General features: G+C 41.5%; 1 protein-coding gene across 8 annotated transcripts in view; it reads right to left on the reverse strand.

Moving 5' to 3' along the window:
• Positions 1-14,797, reverse strand: part of COMP (cartilage oligomeric matrix protein) — a 37,594-nt gene extending 22,797 nt beyond the window's left edge. For 2 of the 8 annotated variants that reach the window (XM_049807224.1, XM_049807222.1), the window contains exons 1-2: positions 9,885-14,560; positions 7,099-7,282 (exon numbers count right to left, since the gene is read on the reverse strand). The gene's annotated coding sequence lies outside the window, so the exon portion shown is untranslated. Of the gene's footprint in view, positions 1-7,098; positions 7,283-8,287; positions 8,351-9,884; positions 14,561-14,583 lie in introns of those variants that run through there. The other 6 variants (XM_049807225.1, XM_049807226.1, XM_049807221.1 and 3 more) reach the window with 6 other exon arrangements.
• Positions 14,798-14,906: the final 109 nt, after the last annotated feature.

Here is a 14,906-nt window from a genome sequence, read left to right on the forward strand (position 1 = left end):
ACCTAGGAAGCTACCAGTAAGAGTCCGAAGGAGCTCCTGTCCCACAAGGTTGTTTTGGTTTTTGATCTCTCTAATGAGACTCCAAACAAGATAACCAATTTGTACCAACCGTGAGAGTGCTAAATGGCCTGACTTTTCCTTGCCACATTACTCTTCTGAGGAAGAAAGAATCCTGCTCTACAGACATGGAACTGAATCACTCAGAAGCTAAGCAGCTTGCGCTAGGTCACACCATGCAAGTAAATTGAACCTGGAAACCCAAAGCTCATGCCAGCACTGTAATAACTAAACCGTCTTTCTTCTCTGAAGAAGGGGAATCTCCATTCACAAACACTGGCAGGAAAAGATACTAAAAAAAAAAAAATGCACAGGCGCATTCATCTAAAATAAGTGATACTACATATTGTCTGGGCAGCCTTACCACCACTGTAAGCGGCTGATCTTCCTGGAAGTGACATATTCTGCCCACACTGGCTGAGAACGACACACGATGACATAGGAACTCTGAGGAGCATCAGCAAGAAAAGCTGCACTTTTACAAGAGAAGAAAATATCAAACAGCTATAGCCCTGCAGCAAATAAAGAGTGTCTAAGCACACAGAAAGAACACTGCAGTTCAGTTTCATCACAGATGTGATACTGAACTTCCAATACTCAGAGGGCAGCAGGAAGCATGAATGAGGCTAACCTAGACTGTTCAGGTACTAGATTACTTGGTTACCAGTAGTTCCATCCAGGGAGTCTACTCAGGAACAGCAGGAGACAAGGCCAGTGACAGGCCTGGTGACAAAGCCATAATACAGGTCCAAGGTCTATCCAGAGACAGGGCTACAAGATCACCCTGAACGTTGTCCTTCATTGAAAATACGGTCCAGAACTTCCCAGTGGCTTGCTGAGTTTTGATAATCTAATTTGTTCTCTCCAGAAAGATCAGCACTGTCAAATGTTCCACGCTCCTGTGTCCCAAACTGATAATCCTACCCCTTCCAAAATGCCTGAGACATTGTGTCAACATAATCCTGTCTGAAGAGAATCTAGACACCTGGAACTAAAATGCTTTTTGCAAAACTGAGGGCAGGAGGCCAATCAAAGGACCCACAAATTTCGAATCGGCCCTCATTCAGTTTTGCTTTACCCCTCACTTCAGCCTGCCGAAGACAAACTACGACAAATCGAAGGCCAAGGGGCCAAAAAGCAGTGGCCTGTGTAGATCAAGAAGAGCTGTCTCCCATCCTTCCTTTCCTCTCAAGCAGCTCACTATAATGAGGCTTACAGATGGGGGTGTACAATGCTGCCAGAGCTCCTTCTCCCCACCACCACCCTGCTCAAAACTATTCCCCAGCATATGTTGTAATCATACACCCAGGAGGGTTATTAAAACCTTACAGGAAACATCTCACATTTTTTCCTTTACTATTCATGCCATTTTCTATTAGGGACAATAAAGATTTCTAACACTGGATTAAGCTCATTTGCAACAATGAGCTACTATAGCTCCAGGAGCCAGCGGGAGCTCAGACTCATTGAGGGATCTGGGAATAATTAACTGAATTGTACTGGAAAAAAGGAGAAGACTGAAGGCTGTTTTGACCAAGAGGGATGCAAACTGATGCGATGGTTAAGCCATCACGTCTTGCTGGGAATTATTGTTGGGAGTATCATTAATGCTTAGAGTATGCAGTTTTCTTCAGAAAAACTGCTTTGGCCATAGTCTCCCTTTTTGGTTTTTGCTACTAGAAGACACCTCCCAGAGTCATAATGACAATAACACAGTTTTACTGATTGCTTTCACTCGTTGCTCAGTATGTACTAAGTCACTTCCCAAAACTCTTGGGGATGGCAAACCTTAAAAACAGAAGCTCTTCTAAGCAGACTGGTTTTTCTTCTCCCCTAAATGATGTATATAATTCAACTCCGTGGTCAAACTTTCTTATTGTGTAAGCCAGGGGTCTTCAGCAGGAGTGTAAACAGGAATTGTCTCATTACAGAAGGGACTGGAAGTGCTTAGTGCTCTGAGATCACACATGTAGGTGGGCAGACAGCACGTACACTTTTTAATAGTCTAGGGAGCTCTCTTAGGGAGCACTGACTTGGATTTGATCATGTACCAAGACTTATTAATTCAAAAGAAACATCTGGCATTGACCTCTTCATAGGCAGAACACTGAACCTGAGGGACCCTGGAAATCTACTCTGATATGTTGCTGGAGCTGTCTGCACATGATTAGTTCAGTAGCTATACATAAATGCACATACTGTGTATGAATAATACTATTTCTGTATCATATATACAAGTATGACATAGACGAGTATTTGCTGTCCTCAAATTACTGCCTTCGACCCACAAGTTGGCACATACCATTAGCCTTTTGGCATACAGCTTCAAAAAAAGATCAAGTTTCCATCATGCCTTTCAGCAAGGAAGATCCCAAGGAACTTGACAATCTATTCATACCTAATACCACCAGAACATAGACACCTTTGGGACAGAGAGCACAGCCAAATACATAACAGAGTGCAGAACAGCAGAAAAAAAGGGAAATATTTGGCTTGGGACTCCAGAGAAAACCTTGCTTTTTATACAGAGAGCCAAGGAATGGTTAGCATCCATTCATGGGAGACAGAACTGTGCTTTCTATGGTCACATCCCAAAGGCCCACAGAGAAAATGCGAACTTCACAGTTTATTCTGCCTCAGAAGTATGAAGTGGTAAGTTACCTTTCCCAACAAGCTGGACCAGTAGTTCTAATAACTGTGTTCAGACAGACCACAAAGCTGTCCTTTCTGTGGACATCTCAAGGGAACATTGAGAAATTTTCCATGCCAGAAGTTATATTAAGCAAACCTGTTCAGGTCTCCTGGATACATGCAGCAAAAAGCTGTAGTTTTTTAATAAGTGTTGATTCAAGATTAATGATAGTTCTCTTGACATTTCCTCTCTTACTGACTGCAATAGGGGCCTTTTTTTTTTTCTTCCCATTTGCTCTTTCTCACATAACCCCTCCATAGCAATTAGCTCTACTGCTTACACTTTAAAAAAAAACACCAAAAAACAGAAGGAAGTTATCTAGTGTGATTTAACAACTGGAAATAAGCAAAACCAGCACCAAGCAATCAGGTCTTTTCAGGACACCAGCAATCAAAAGACCACTGTTGAGGTACTCTGTAAAAATGTAATTTGCAGTCAGCTGTTTGCAGGATACATAAACCTTTTCACTCTTGAAAATTAGAGTTAACTTGTACGAAGAGGAAGAAAGGATAGGTCACACTGTATTAATCCCCCCTCACGTCTTTACTGGCTATGGGGATGCTGAAAGCATGAGGTCAGAAGCCTGACCGTTGCTTTCTCCAGACTCAACTCTTCAAAAGACTGGATGGGACAGAAAAGGGGGAAAAGATCACTAAATGCAATACTCTTTGTCTCATCTCAGGAAGAGGCTACACGCTTAAGTTCAGTTTTAATATAAGTAGTTTAAGACTTGCATGCAGAAATATGACTTTCTTACACGAGGGAAACGGGGGGAAAAGCCTTTATGAATTACAATGAAAATTCTTCAAGTGTAGGCGCTTTCTTCAATTGTTGTGGAATCAGGATGACTAGGAGATTCATGGAGGGCACAAAGAATAGAGGGATATAGGAAGCACCAGCAGATTGTCAAGGCTGTTCTCTAAAGTCTCATTATCCATACATAAAATGAGAATCTTGAATATGAAAACAGAAAATGGGTTTATTATTATAGCATAACCTTCGTATTCCACAAAAATCGTTCTTCCTCTTATGATGGTGGTAGAGCAGAACACTCTCTCAACCTTTTTTGCTTATAGCCCACTTCAACTGATTAATAACTTCTGTTACATTTCGAGCAAACAAGAATGAATCTTCTTCCTGGAAACTGCCTTTTATGCCTTCATAAATCGTTCCCAAAAACTTGACCACAAAAGTATGCCAGCTCCTCAAGGATGAGCAGAGAATGACAATCCCAGTGTCTTCTAGACAGACCCCATCATATCACAAGGCAGTATATCCTCCACACTGCTGTCCCCCTTCCAGGGTTTGCCTGAGGCGTTCCATAGGCTTTCTGTCAAAGATAATTACGGCTGTCATAGGAATGAATAGACAAAGATGTTCACAGGGCCCACGCTCTGGGGGTGGGGAAGGACAGGTATCGTCCTCAGAAGCAGGAGCACTTTGTCTCTCTCAAAAGAGAGATGTCATACAATACGAAAGATGAATTTTCAAACAGAAATAATAGCACAGAGCCAGGCAGCTGAGCCCTCATTCACGTTTGGTTAGATAACAATGTTAAATACTCAGCTATTCTCACGCAGAAGTATCTCCCTACTCAGGCCTGAAAGCACACAGGTACAACTCCAAAATGTTATCCAAGTTGCAGCTTTTGCAATGCTAAAGGGAACATCTGTGCTACCTGGTCCAGACTATTAGAAAGTTATTAACAGGTGCAAGTCAAAAGAAACAATTCAAGAGGCCTATTAGCCTTAGACAGTTTCATTTGTGAAACTGCTTGTTTCACCAACCTCACGGATTGTGGAAACAAAGGAGCCACTGGCTACTAAACGTGTGCTTTTCCTGGCGCGCATACTGCGAGTTCATCTTATTGTACATCTCTTTTCACATGCACATTTTATTTTCATAAGCTCTGAGACATTACAGATTACTGGCTTTATCCGAAAATTGTGTTTCTTTGTACATCATTTATAAACTCAGAGGAAAATTCAACATCATCCAGACTATGGGTTGGTTTTTATTTCACCCCTAGAGAAATGGAAAAATGGCGTGTACAAAGGCTCACAAGTGGTGGGAAGCTCTCCAGAAAGATGGAGTCTGGAGACTAATCCAAACCTCTGGAGTTTTCAAGAAAATATCAGACCAGAAATCTCACAGGAATGAACTGGCTCTGGAGATTTCTGGCAATTCCTTCTCCTGACCACACCCAGAGCTGAAAAACAGCCACAAAAGCAAATTTACTCTTTTTCACAATATTTTTCAGTATCACGGTCTGTGTCAAGATCCAGAGTAAGTCCTTGCTTCATCTAAACTGCTCTTCCCATCCCAAGGTTGCAAGGGCACATGTGTAGCCTAACTGTGATGGTCACACAATTGCTCTAATTTTAATTCCACATGGAAACTAGAAGTTTGATCCTCTGTATTTTCGCAATGCTTCCTTCAATAAAGGCCAATTGCTTTTGGCTAGCACAGCAATCAGTTTCTTCCATTAACCTTTATTCAAGCCAAAACACTTTGGGTGTAAGCGACATCGAGTTCCTGAGACAATGACGGCCAGAGAAATACCTATAATGAGAGTGGAATCCAAGAGCTATCCCTAAACTCCAGCTGCCTTGTCTCTCCTTGACATCTTTTCAGTCTTTGAATGCTTTCTGCACAAGCCATTACACCCTTCAACACTTCTTCCAGGAAAGCGCACACAATTCCAGGAACCCCATGCCTCAGGTGCATAAATAGCAATGACAAAAGCAACTTTCTACTGGCAAGGCAGGAGACAATGTTGAAATTTTGAGTCTCTATACACAAATGCAGTAAAGGCTACCATTAAGGCCAATGTTTCCCAAGGAAATCAAATATCAATGCATGGTTTGGATAGGAGATCTTCTGGAAAGAGTAATGAACATGTCTAACCCTGTATACTCAGCAAAATCTGATCTCACAGCCTGAGATCATTTGCTGGCTTCAAGTCACATCTGGGAGTTACTCCTAACACATCGGGAAGAGAAGTTGTTCCTAGGGAGATCCAAGTTCCACTTCTAAATCTCCCTATAAAACAGGAGCTTTTGCCATTTAGTACTGCAGGTGCCCCCTCCCTTTCTTTTTCTTTTTTTTGCTTTTTTTTTTTTTTTTTTTTTTCTTTTTCAGATGAGGTTTGTGGTGGCCTCTAGCGGAATATGGAACAAATGGTATAAAAAGGGAAAAAAGGAGCAAGGCATGTGCAGCCTCCTACAAAGCTGACCAGGCCTTCAGCTATTCATAGCTGAATTCAGTGGGAATTTGTTTAAAACTATATGTACTTCCTAGTAAAGGTCTAATCTCTATATCCTAGGCTAATTGATCCATCAATTCAGACCACTTGCAGCACCATAACGAGTCATCCTATAAAGAAAAAACCTGTAATAACACAGTTTTTAAATTATATTTTTGATGTTTCCTGATGTTCATGAAGTTGTCAAGTCCACAAGAATAATAAATACATCTTGTTTTGTTTCAGCCTTTCTGCTTCCTCAGTAAAGGAGGTGGATGCAGGTTGTAACTGGATTTGTTTTGAGCCCTAAGGGAACAGTTCAAGATCAGTCTGGGATCACAGGAACAATTCAGGCTGTTCCAGTGCTCCAGCTAGCCCAAGATTTGGCTTCTGACTTCAAGACACATGGACTGATCATAAGTGAATACACTATTTGACTAGCGTTATAATGCCTTCCTCCCCTCCATTTCCTAGTAAGCCCTCATGCTCATAGAAAATAGTGGGTTATTTATCCTGCCACTCCTCAGAATTATTCTAATATGGCTTTTCCATCATGACCTTGCATGCTTTGGACTTTCCACAAGCTCTTTATTACACAGTGCAACTGCTCCTGCTGTAGAAGTTCTTCTGCAACTTGGCTAGTGGCCCTCTGTTGCTTTTGATCCAAAGGAATTCATTGCCCAATGTTTAACATTACTTTTTTGTTTAAATGACATCATTGCTAAAGTGCTGCTTAGAATTACTGCTCTCCAGACCTCTTTCACATCCCTTTTGCAATCACCTCCTCCAGCAGTCATATACTGATCTGCTGCCAGGAAGGTGGTCTAATATGTTCGTGTCTTGTCTGAGATTGGACCACCACTTACTTGCCAGCAAGCTTCCCATAGCACCTTTGCTCTGTCTTCATACTAAAGCTGAAATAAAGGCCGTAGGATCTAGTTCAACAACATTTCATTTTCTTAATAACATTTGCTAACAACTACATACAAAAAATTTTTGTGTTCTGGGTTTCCTCCGTATGACATAAGGCTCAAGGATTTCTGGACCAGAATTGAGAAGCCGTTTGAAAACTTCTGTTTGATCATAAATCAAGCTCAGTAATTACCTTTTTAGTAAAAACAGCCCCAGTCCACAGTTTCCAGACTCCACAATGGGTTCATAGTGTTGCCATGGGCCTTGCTCAGGGTCCAGGAATTCAAGCAGACTCCACTTTCATTATGGCACCTGTAGCAGCTTCTGCAACGTGAACCTCAAACGGCACCACTTGATAATTGCTGGTCTGCGTGACACTGAAGGGAAGAGCATGGAAGGACTCCTTATCTCTCTATCTTTTCACAGTTCTTCCAGCACCTTTCCATTTATTTACTCGCTGTCACACTGGCTGCCTTCCACAGTGGGAACTCCGCCTCCTCATATAGCACATGGAAAAGCCAAAAGCAAAGGCTAGCTGGGCAGTTAATTTCAAAGTGCTGTTGAAAGCCTGGCAGTAGAAGGCAGATTGGATCACGTCCAGAGAAGGTCCCAAGGTGTTGCCATCAGGGTGCTGCTGCTCCCAAGGAAGGTCAGTGGGTCTTAAATTGTCCAGTCTGAGGAAGTCTCAGTAACCAGCACCACCAGGTTGGGGTGAGACAATCGCTCCACCTCTGCCCTGACTTAGCAGCTGAGGAGCAGGCTATGAAACTGTACTGAGAAAGGCAAAACCCTTAGCAAAGGAACTACATGAAACACTCCTTCACATCAATCTGGTAGTGGTAAACCTTGTTTCAAGCAAGTAGGGGCAAATCCCCTGTATTTTAAGCCCACTGTCTTTAGGAAGCAGGTGGTATAATCAACTGAAACGTTCGCTCTCAGGAGTACTGTTAAAATCTGGGACCCCACTGTCCTCTTGATCTTTTCATATGCTGTTTGATGAAATTCCACCAGTGGCCTGGGTACATTTCCAAGGAACTCATGACTTCTGGGAAGGCATTACAAAGCTACACTGTAACCATTCATGACCTGTGTTCAGTACTGGCTTGGTTCCTCCTCAAATCCACAACATTCTGCAAAGAAAACATTCTTTCCACTTCAAGTAAGCTTCTCCATCCTGAAACCAGCCTGGTTCAGGCACCCAACCTCTTCTTGCCCTGCACTCACCCCCAGACATCAGAAATACAGGCTTTCTAATGGAAGGGCTTCCATGATGGCAAAACAACTGCAACACCTAATACATTTGGTCTCCCTCGATTCTAGATCTGGGGTTTTTTTCAGGCAAGAAATAAAGGAAAAGGAACTGTTAATATTACTAGCCTTACCTATAGCTGCTGCTAGGTAAGTATAAAAGTTCTTACACTCATTGTTTTCTGAAACTTTAAGATCTGCAATGAAAAGATAAGGCTTAGCTGGTGAACTCTGTGTTTCACATCAAAAGGAACTGAGATGTCCATGAAAAAGTCAGAGAGGATAATTCTTGAGAGCTGGAGACCAGAAAACTAAATGATTCATATTTCAGGACAAAGACCTTCTTGGATGCAGGTGTTTAGTCCAGCAAGAATCTGAACCACTCCTGTAAGTCATGTAGCCACATTATATGGCTAAACACACATTCTTACATGTGTGTTTAGATAGCCCCCCCCCCAACAAAACCCAAAGGGCAACACACCTAATTATTGGATTGCTTACATTATTTCATTTTTAAGACAAATGCCAAATTAACAGACTTCTCCCACAGCAGGAAGAAGGATTTACTTGGAAGGATTTACTTTATATGTAGAGAATGTAAGTATGTTATTCACTTAAACAAAAAGCAAAGAAAAAGACAGGGTGGGACTCAAAAAATACTGGTTTTCAAATTATTTGTTCTTTACAAAAACAACCTCATATTTAACTCTGTGCATGCTACCTTCCCCAAAAGTTAAAAACATGTCTGTAAAGCAGTAATGCTTTAAGAAAGCAAGCTGTCACCACGTTGGAAGTCATGCTGGTAAAACTCAGATTATTTATAAATTTAAATGAGACACCAGGGATAACCTGAAAATTCACCACTCTTTTATTTTCTCCACTAAAACAGAGGGAGGAACACCAGTACACAAGAGTCAAACACACATCAAAACCCTTTGCGAAGTACTGGATTTTACCATATACTGAAATAACCTCACTGCTTCTCCATCTGCCTCGGATAACTGCCAGAAATTAAAACAAAGAAATATGTAAACTCTTTGTAGTCAATCAAGAGCTTCAAAATTTGTTTTTAAGTTCAGATACAACCACCTCTGTTTTGAAGTCCCATTTAAAGAAACGTTGATGCCCCTTTAGAAACAGATATTTTTAACAAGTCTGCTCCTTCCAGAACTCCTACCAAAGACAGATTTAACAGGGAACAGATACTCTCAAATATCTGCTTCAATATATCCATCAATTCCAGCAAATTTTTTTCTGGGATTTTAGAAAGTATGCCTTTTTGCTAGTGATCTTTAACCTCTGTGGCCAGTTAGAGAAGTAGATCACTTCATGTAGTACTTTTGCAACCAAAAACCTGCAGAAAGCCAGAAGCTCTGTTCATAAAAAGATTTTTCCCCTACATTAGTTCCCTGAATTCAGATTCTGTGCTAACGTGGCATTGTTTCAGATGAACACACACTTCAGCTATTTTCGAGGAGTGGGAGTTAGAAAGGATTTTAATACATTTTTGGAGGGAAGGATTTCAAATTTTATAATGAAATGAAGTATTTTTAATTAGTATTTTAATGTTAAGTTACCTTTTCACAGATTATTAGCTTTTTAGTATCCACTTAGCTTAGACAGTGAAAGAAAACTGGTTTATAGCACAGAGTTTACAGCTAGTTTCATTTACTGGCTTTCAAATATTGCTATTATCTTTTTATGTCACTCATCACCTTAATATCTAAATACCTTCTTGATTCAAGATCACTGAAGAAATGTCAAGATCTTCTCCTCCTTTTCCTTCATAGTTTTAAGTTACCTAACCATGACTTGTTTCAGGAACACTTTTTATAGCCACAATTGGACCTGCAGGTAAACTAGTTGAAACAGAAATATTACACAATTTGCTGAAGGATAAAAGCATTGAGATTCCCTTGATAATGAGTAATAGCCCTTTTCTGTGAATCTTCTATAGTATATTACTCGTACTCCTGAAATCAAAGTTGGGTTGCATTTACTATTGCACTTAGATTTCTGGCACCTTAGAGAAATTCTTACATTTACACAATAATACTTTTATCACATGCTTTTAGTTTGTGAAAACATTCTGTGTATTAAAGGGCTTTTTAAAAATGACCATTCAATCTAGTACCACTTGACAGAGATCTTTTAATGTGATGTTAAAATACCCGTCATATAAATTTAGGCATTAAGACTGAAGTCCATAAAGCTGTAATTAAAAAAAAGGTCTTTATTTCCACCTTACTCAGAACAGCCCTTTCTCACAGTATTATTGTTCAGATCCCAGAAAGCAGCATGCCCGACTAGTGATGCCTCTGTCTCACCATAGCTGGAAATACAGATTTACTGATATTAGGGATTAATAGACTGCACATCCTTAAACATACATGTTGCATTACTTGAAATCTAGTGCATATTAGGACTGTGCTTTTTTTAAAATTCCACAAGAGCCCAATAAACCCTTCAATATTTACTTAAGGGGATTTTATGGTCCTCTTAATTCATAAAGGCATTTATATGAGCTCTGATCTTACGACATTTGCATCATCAGCCATTAATTTGTGAAAATTAAATAAACAAAAATAGCTCCATAACCTTCTCCACATGCCTACTAAATGCTGCAATAGTTGTTGGTCCAATAGCTAGAGATGGAACAAAAATACAGCCAGCCCAACCGCTCCCTGTCCCGACACTACTACAGACATTCCAATAGGAAAAAAAGCTGAGGAAAGATTATAAAGTTCTGGGAAAAGATCCATTTTAGCTATTAATGCTTATTATCACATTTTCTAAGGTCTATAAAGCTTTTTAAGGTTTATATGGGATGAAGGAAGCTATAGAAATGTTATGATCCCAGAAGATCTTCCTAAACAAAAGGAAAATGTATGTTGCTATGTAGCTGCATCAAGCTGTTCTTTTTTTTTTTTTTTCCAGAGCTGCATTAGCTTTCCTTCTATGTCCCTCTTGTGGTAACTGAGCAGAATTGTAACATCTGCAATGGAATCCCTAATTCGTAGCCTTCAAAAATTTTTGCTTTGTTGCTGCGTTTTTGGTGCATTTTTTTTTCAATACAAAATTTATTTTATTATTGAAATAGTATAGTGGGGGATAGTTTTTCTTTAAAAAAACCCCCAACAACAGGTATTCTTTGCTCTTCCATTTACTAATACTCAGGATAGGTAAATTAGGTAAAATTGTATGGAATTTTCATTTGAAGATTTGTTTTAAGGAAGAGACAAGCAAAAGGAAAAACAGAGAGAGACAGAAAATGAAGAACTTTTAGAACAGTATGAGCTACCTGAACATTAAACAAGAAGAAACAGAGATGTGAAGTGACAGAGCAGATAAGAAAGTTATGCATAATAAATTTACCAATTACATTTATTGTTCTCTATGTTAATGTACTGCTAACCACAGTACTTACTATATAGATACACCACCATCAGATGTGTAATGTGTGAGCATTCCTTAAGCATTCTTTGTCAAAAACATCTGATCTCTGCTTCATACTCATTTTCCCCTAACCTGAATTGTTTTATCCCAGGATAAAAATACACATATTTTTTTTATCCAGCCCTGTCATTTGAAGTAGCAGTTTTGCAAAGATTCCTCAGACTCAGTTTGATTGGCTCTGAACCCCCCACGTCATGATGACACTTTCTAGCACTATCTCCATGGCTTGGAGTTTGCAGAGACCAATCAGTTTATTCCTTTTCATAACAGCTTGTTTTCAGCCCTCTCTTGTGCAGTCCTGAGTGGAGGATGTTATCAAATCCCAGCGCTAGTGTGTCTTGGAATTGAAATGAGTTTCAAGGAAAGTCCTCTGGCAAAGCCAATTACTTTGAGTCAGGACTGTGTTATTCCTACCAACACCTAAACTGCTGTATGCATCAGTTTTACAATCATCAGGAACCTTCATTATCACCCCTTCAAGATAATCACCCTAAACTTTTTAGCTCATGGAGGCAAGCAGAAAGCATGCTTTTAAAAATTAAATTCACCCACATTTGTTCTCTTGGATAGCTTCTTATGGCTAAGTATGTCCTGCGAATTCTAGCTTCTAACTATGCACAAAAATGGTAAAGCAGCAACATTTTCAGAGGATGTGTTCCAGTTTTCTGAAGTGTTACCTTTTTAAATTTCATATTGGATGCACAACAGTAAAGACCAATGAGTCAGAGTGCCATCTCTCTGCATTAGCCCAGATTTAAAAGAGAAAACTTTCACAAAACATGGCTTACACAAAAAATATCGTCTAGGAGCTTTGCAGTGTAGCCTGCATATGTGCTTCCATGTTTATCTTTAGAAGCACCAAAGCAGTCCACAGAGTTTCCAGCATGCAGTGAACTACAATTAAGCAATAATATAATGAAATTCAAATGTACCCTCTTCACAAGTCATGCTTCTATATTGGTATAAAGACTATTTGCAGTCTCCATTTTTAAACACAGTAACCAGGAGCCCAATGGTCACAACTAATCACCTGTTTGATCCCTCATCAAAATATATCAAAGCAGACTGCAGGTTTTCCACACCCGATTCACTCTGGTTCTACTTTTGCCTTGTGTGACGGGGAGCAGGCCATCCCGTGTGGTGGGGGATCTCCTCGCAGCCCTCCAGCTTCAGCACCTCAGACAGCAGCACCATCTTCTCCGTGATCACAGCCAACGGTCCTTGGTGCCTCCACATCAGAAGACCAATTTACCTTCTGATGGCATAGTGAGCTAAGGACCTGCAATTCTCAGCGATTTTCCAAACAACTTCTCTTTAAAAGCACTGTTATTTTCTGTATTATGTAGGGGACAGGGAAAGAAATCCAGCAGCGCGTCAAAGCTTTGATCGGTTTCCAGAACTTCTGAGGATTCTGTAAACCAGCCAAATGTTACAAGCACATTCTGTTTATTAATAAATAAGTGTTCATACCAAGCAGCCTACCTGGTTTTATAAATCTCTTCTTCAATTCCGCTTTCATCCTCAAGTAAGAATTCATATTTTCTCACAGTTATGCTTTTCTCTGAACTACAAAACAGTTAATTTCCAGTTTGTTTTAAGAAAGCACCAGTTTAGTTCATCCATGGATGCTCTCCAACCAAACTTCCGGCGGGTTTTAATTCAGTTGTGTTTCACCCTTAGGAACCAAGAGTCTCAACATTAGAACTGGCTTGTAAAACTGAAGAACTTCTGTAAGGGTATACACTGACTTATCTTGATGTCACCATGCTAAACTGGAGCTGATGTGACAGTCATAATTCAACAATCAATTTTCCATTCTGCCTTTTGATTTTAGTGGCTTGTTGGGTTAACGTACTTTAATCTGAATCCTGAATTAGGATACATTTATGATAAACTATTGGTACAGTCTACTCTTCCTAGAGGCTTAAAGCTAAAGATTAATTCTAACAGACTGTAGGCAGAAGTGCTGACTCCTGTATTCTCTTTACTCATTCTTTCCCTTCCTTGGTGCACAATATTCCTAGGACAAGGATGCTTTTCAATCTTCATCTAGATCTTTTCAGCCTAACAGCTGCAAATCTGGTACATGCTGTTTCAGTTCCAGGCTTTATACTACACTAAAAGGAAGAATAAAATTAAAGTTACTTATAAAAGAAGATACATATTTGCATCTTATAGTTGAAGGCTTTAGTAGGGACGAGGGACTGAGTATCCAGCCTTTTGTATCAATGTTTTTTACAACACACAGAAGTTATCTTAAAAGAGATTTGCTAGCTAATAAAAGGATGCTGAAATGAGGGCACCCAAATCCAAAACTTTCTGTTTACTTATGGGTAGAAACATGTGTCATTCACCTTCCTTGACCTTGGAGAATCTCCACGGCCAACTCCACTACCCTCACCTCATAGCAACTCAGCTTTCTGACTGTCACGCCGTTATATTAGGTATTACAGGTATAATAGGTATTACAGCTAGAGCAGGTATTACTATAATACCAGATCCTTCTTAATCAACACGTCTGTCTCAAAACACTTCAAGCCCCTGCAAAACTCCCTTACCCAAGCTACGTCCCTGTGAGACCCTACACACTCGTTTCAAACAGGAACGTGAGGCAGGCAGGCCACAGAACCAGCGGCTGCAGCTCCAGGCTCACAGCAGGCACAGTGGGATAAAGGCCCCCCCCGTTGCCCCCACAGGGGCAACCACCACCACCACGCCTCCCCTCACACGAACCTGGTACCACCGCAGGGCTCCCACCACCACCACAGAGGCCGCAGCTCCCTCAGAGCCCATCCACCACCAGAGCCCCCCACCCCCGCCCATCGTCTCCACAGGGGTCGACAACCACCACAGCCCCCCTCCTCCCTCCGACCGCCCCAGGGTCCTTCGCCACCACAAGTGCCGAACGGCCACCTCAGGGCCGAACCGCCACCTCAACCCGCCACCGCCTCCACAGCCCGCCCTTCCTCCTCACCTCGAAGACCCATTGGCTGGCACAGCAGTCAGTCAGAAGCAGGCTCCGCCCCTCCCCGCGAAGAGGGGGGGTGGGGTGGGTGGCGCTAAGCGCCCCTGACAGCGACCCCCCCCCCCTTTCCCCCGCCCGCCAGGTGGCTGGCGGCCCGCGCGCGCCGCGGCGCCAACCCCCTTCGCGCCTTCCGCGGGAGCTCCTCCCCCTTTTCGCCTGCCCTCCCCAGGTGTGTGCGTGCTACGTCACCCCTCCCACGCGTACGGGGCGTGCTGGCGTCGGCGTCGTCGTCGTCCTCCTTCGTGCGCTCCGCGTCACCGCTCCTGGCCTGG

This window comes from Accipiter gentilis, chromosome 8 (genome assembly GCF_929443795.1).
Source record: "Accipiter gentilis chromosome 8, bAccGen1.1, whole genome shotgun sequence".
In the NCBI taxonomy this organism is placed as follows: Eukaryota; Metazoa; Chordata; class Aves; order Accipitriformes; family Accipitridae; genus Astur; species Astur gentilis.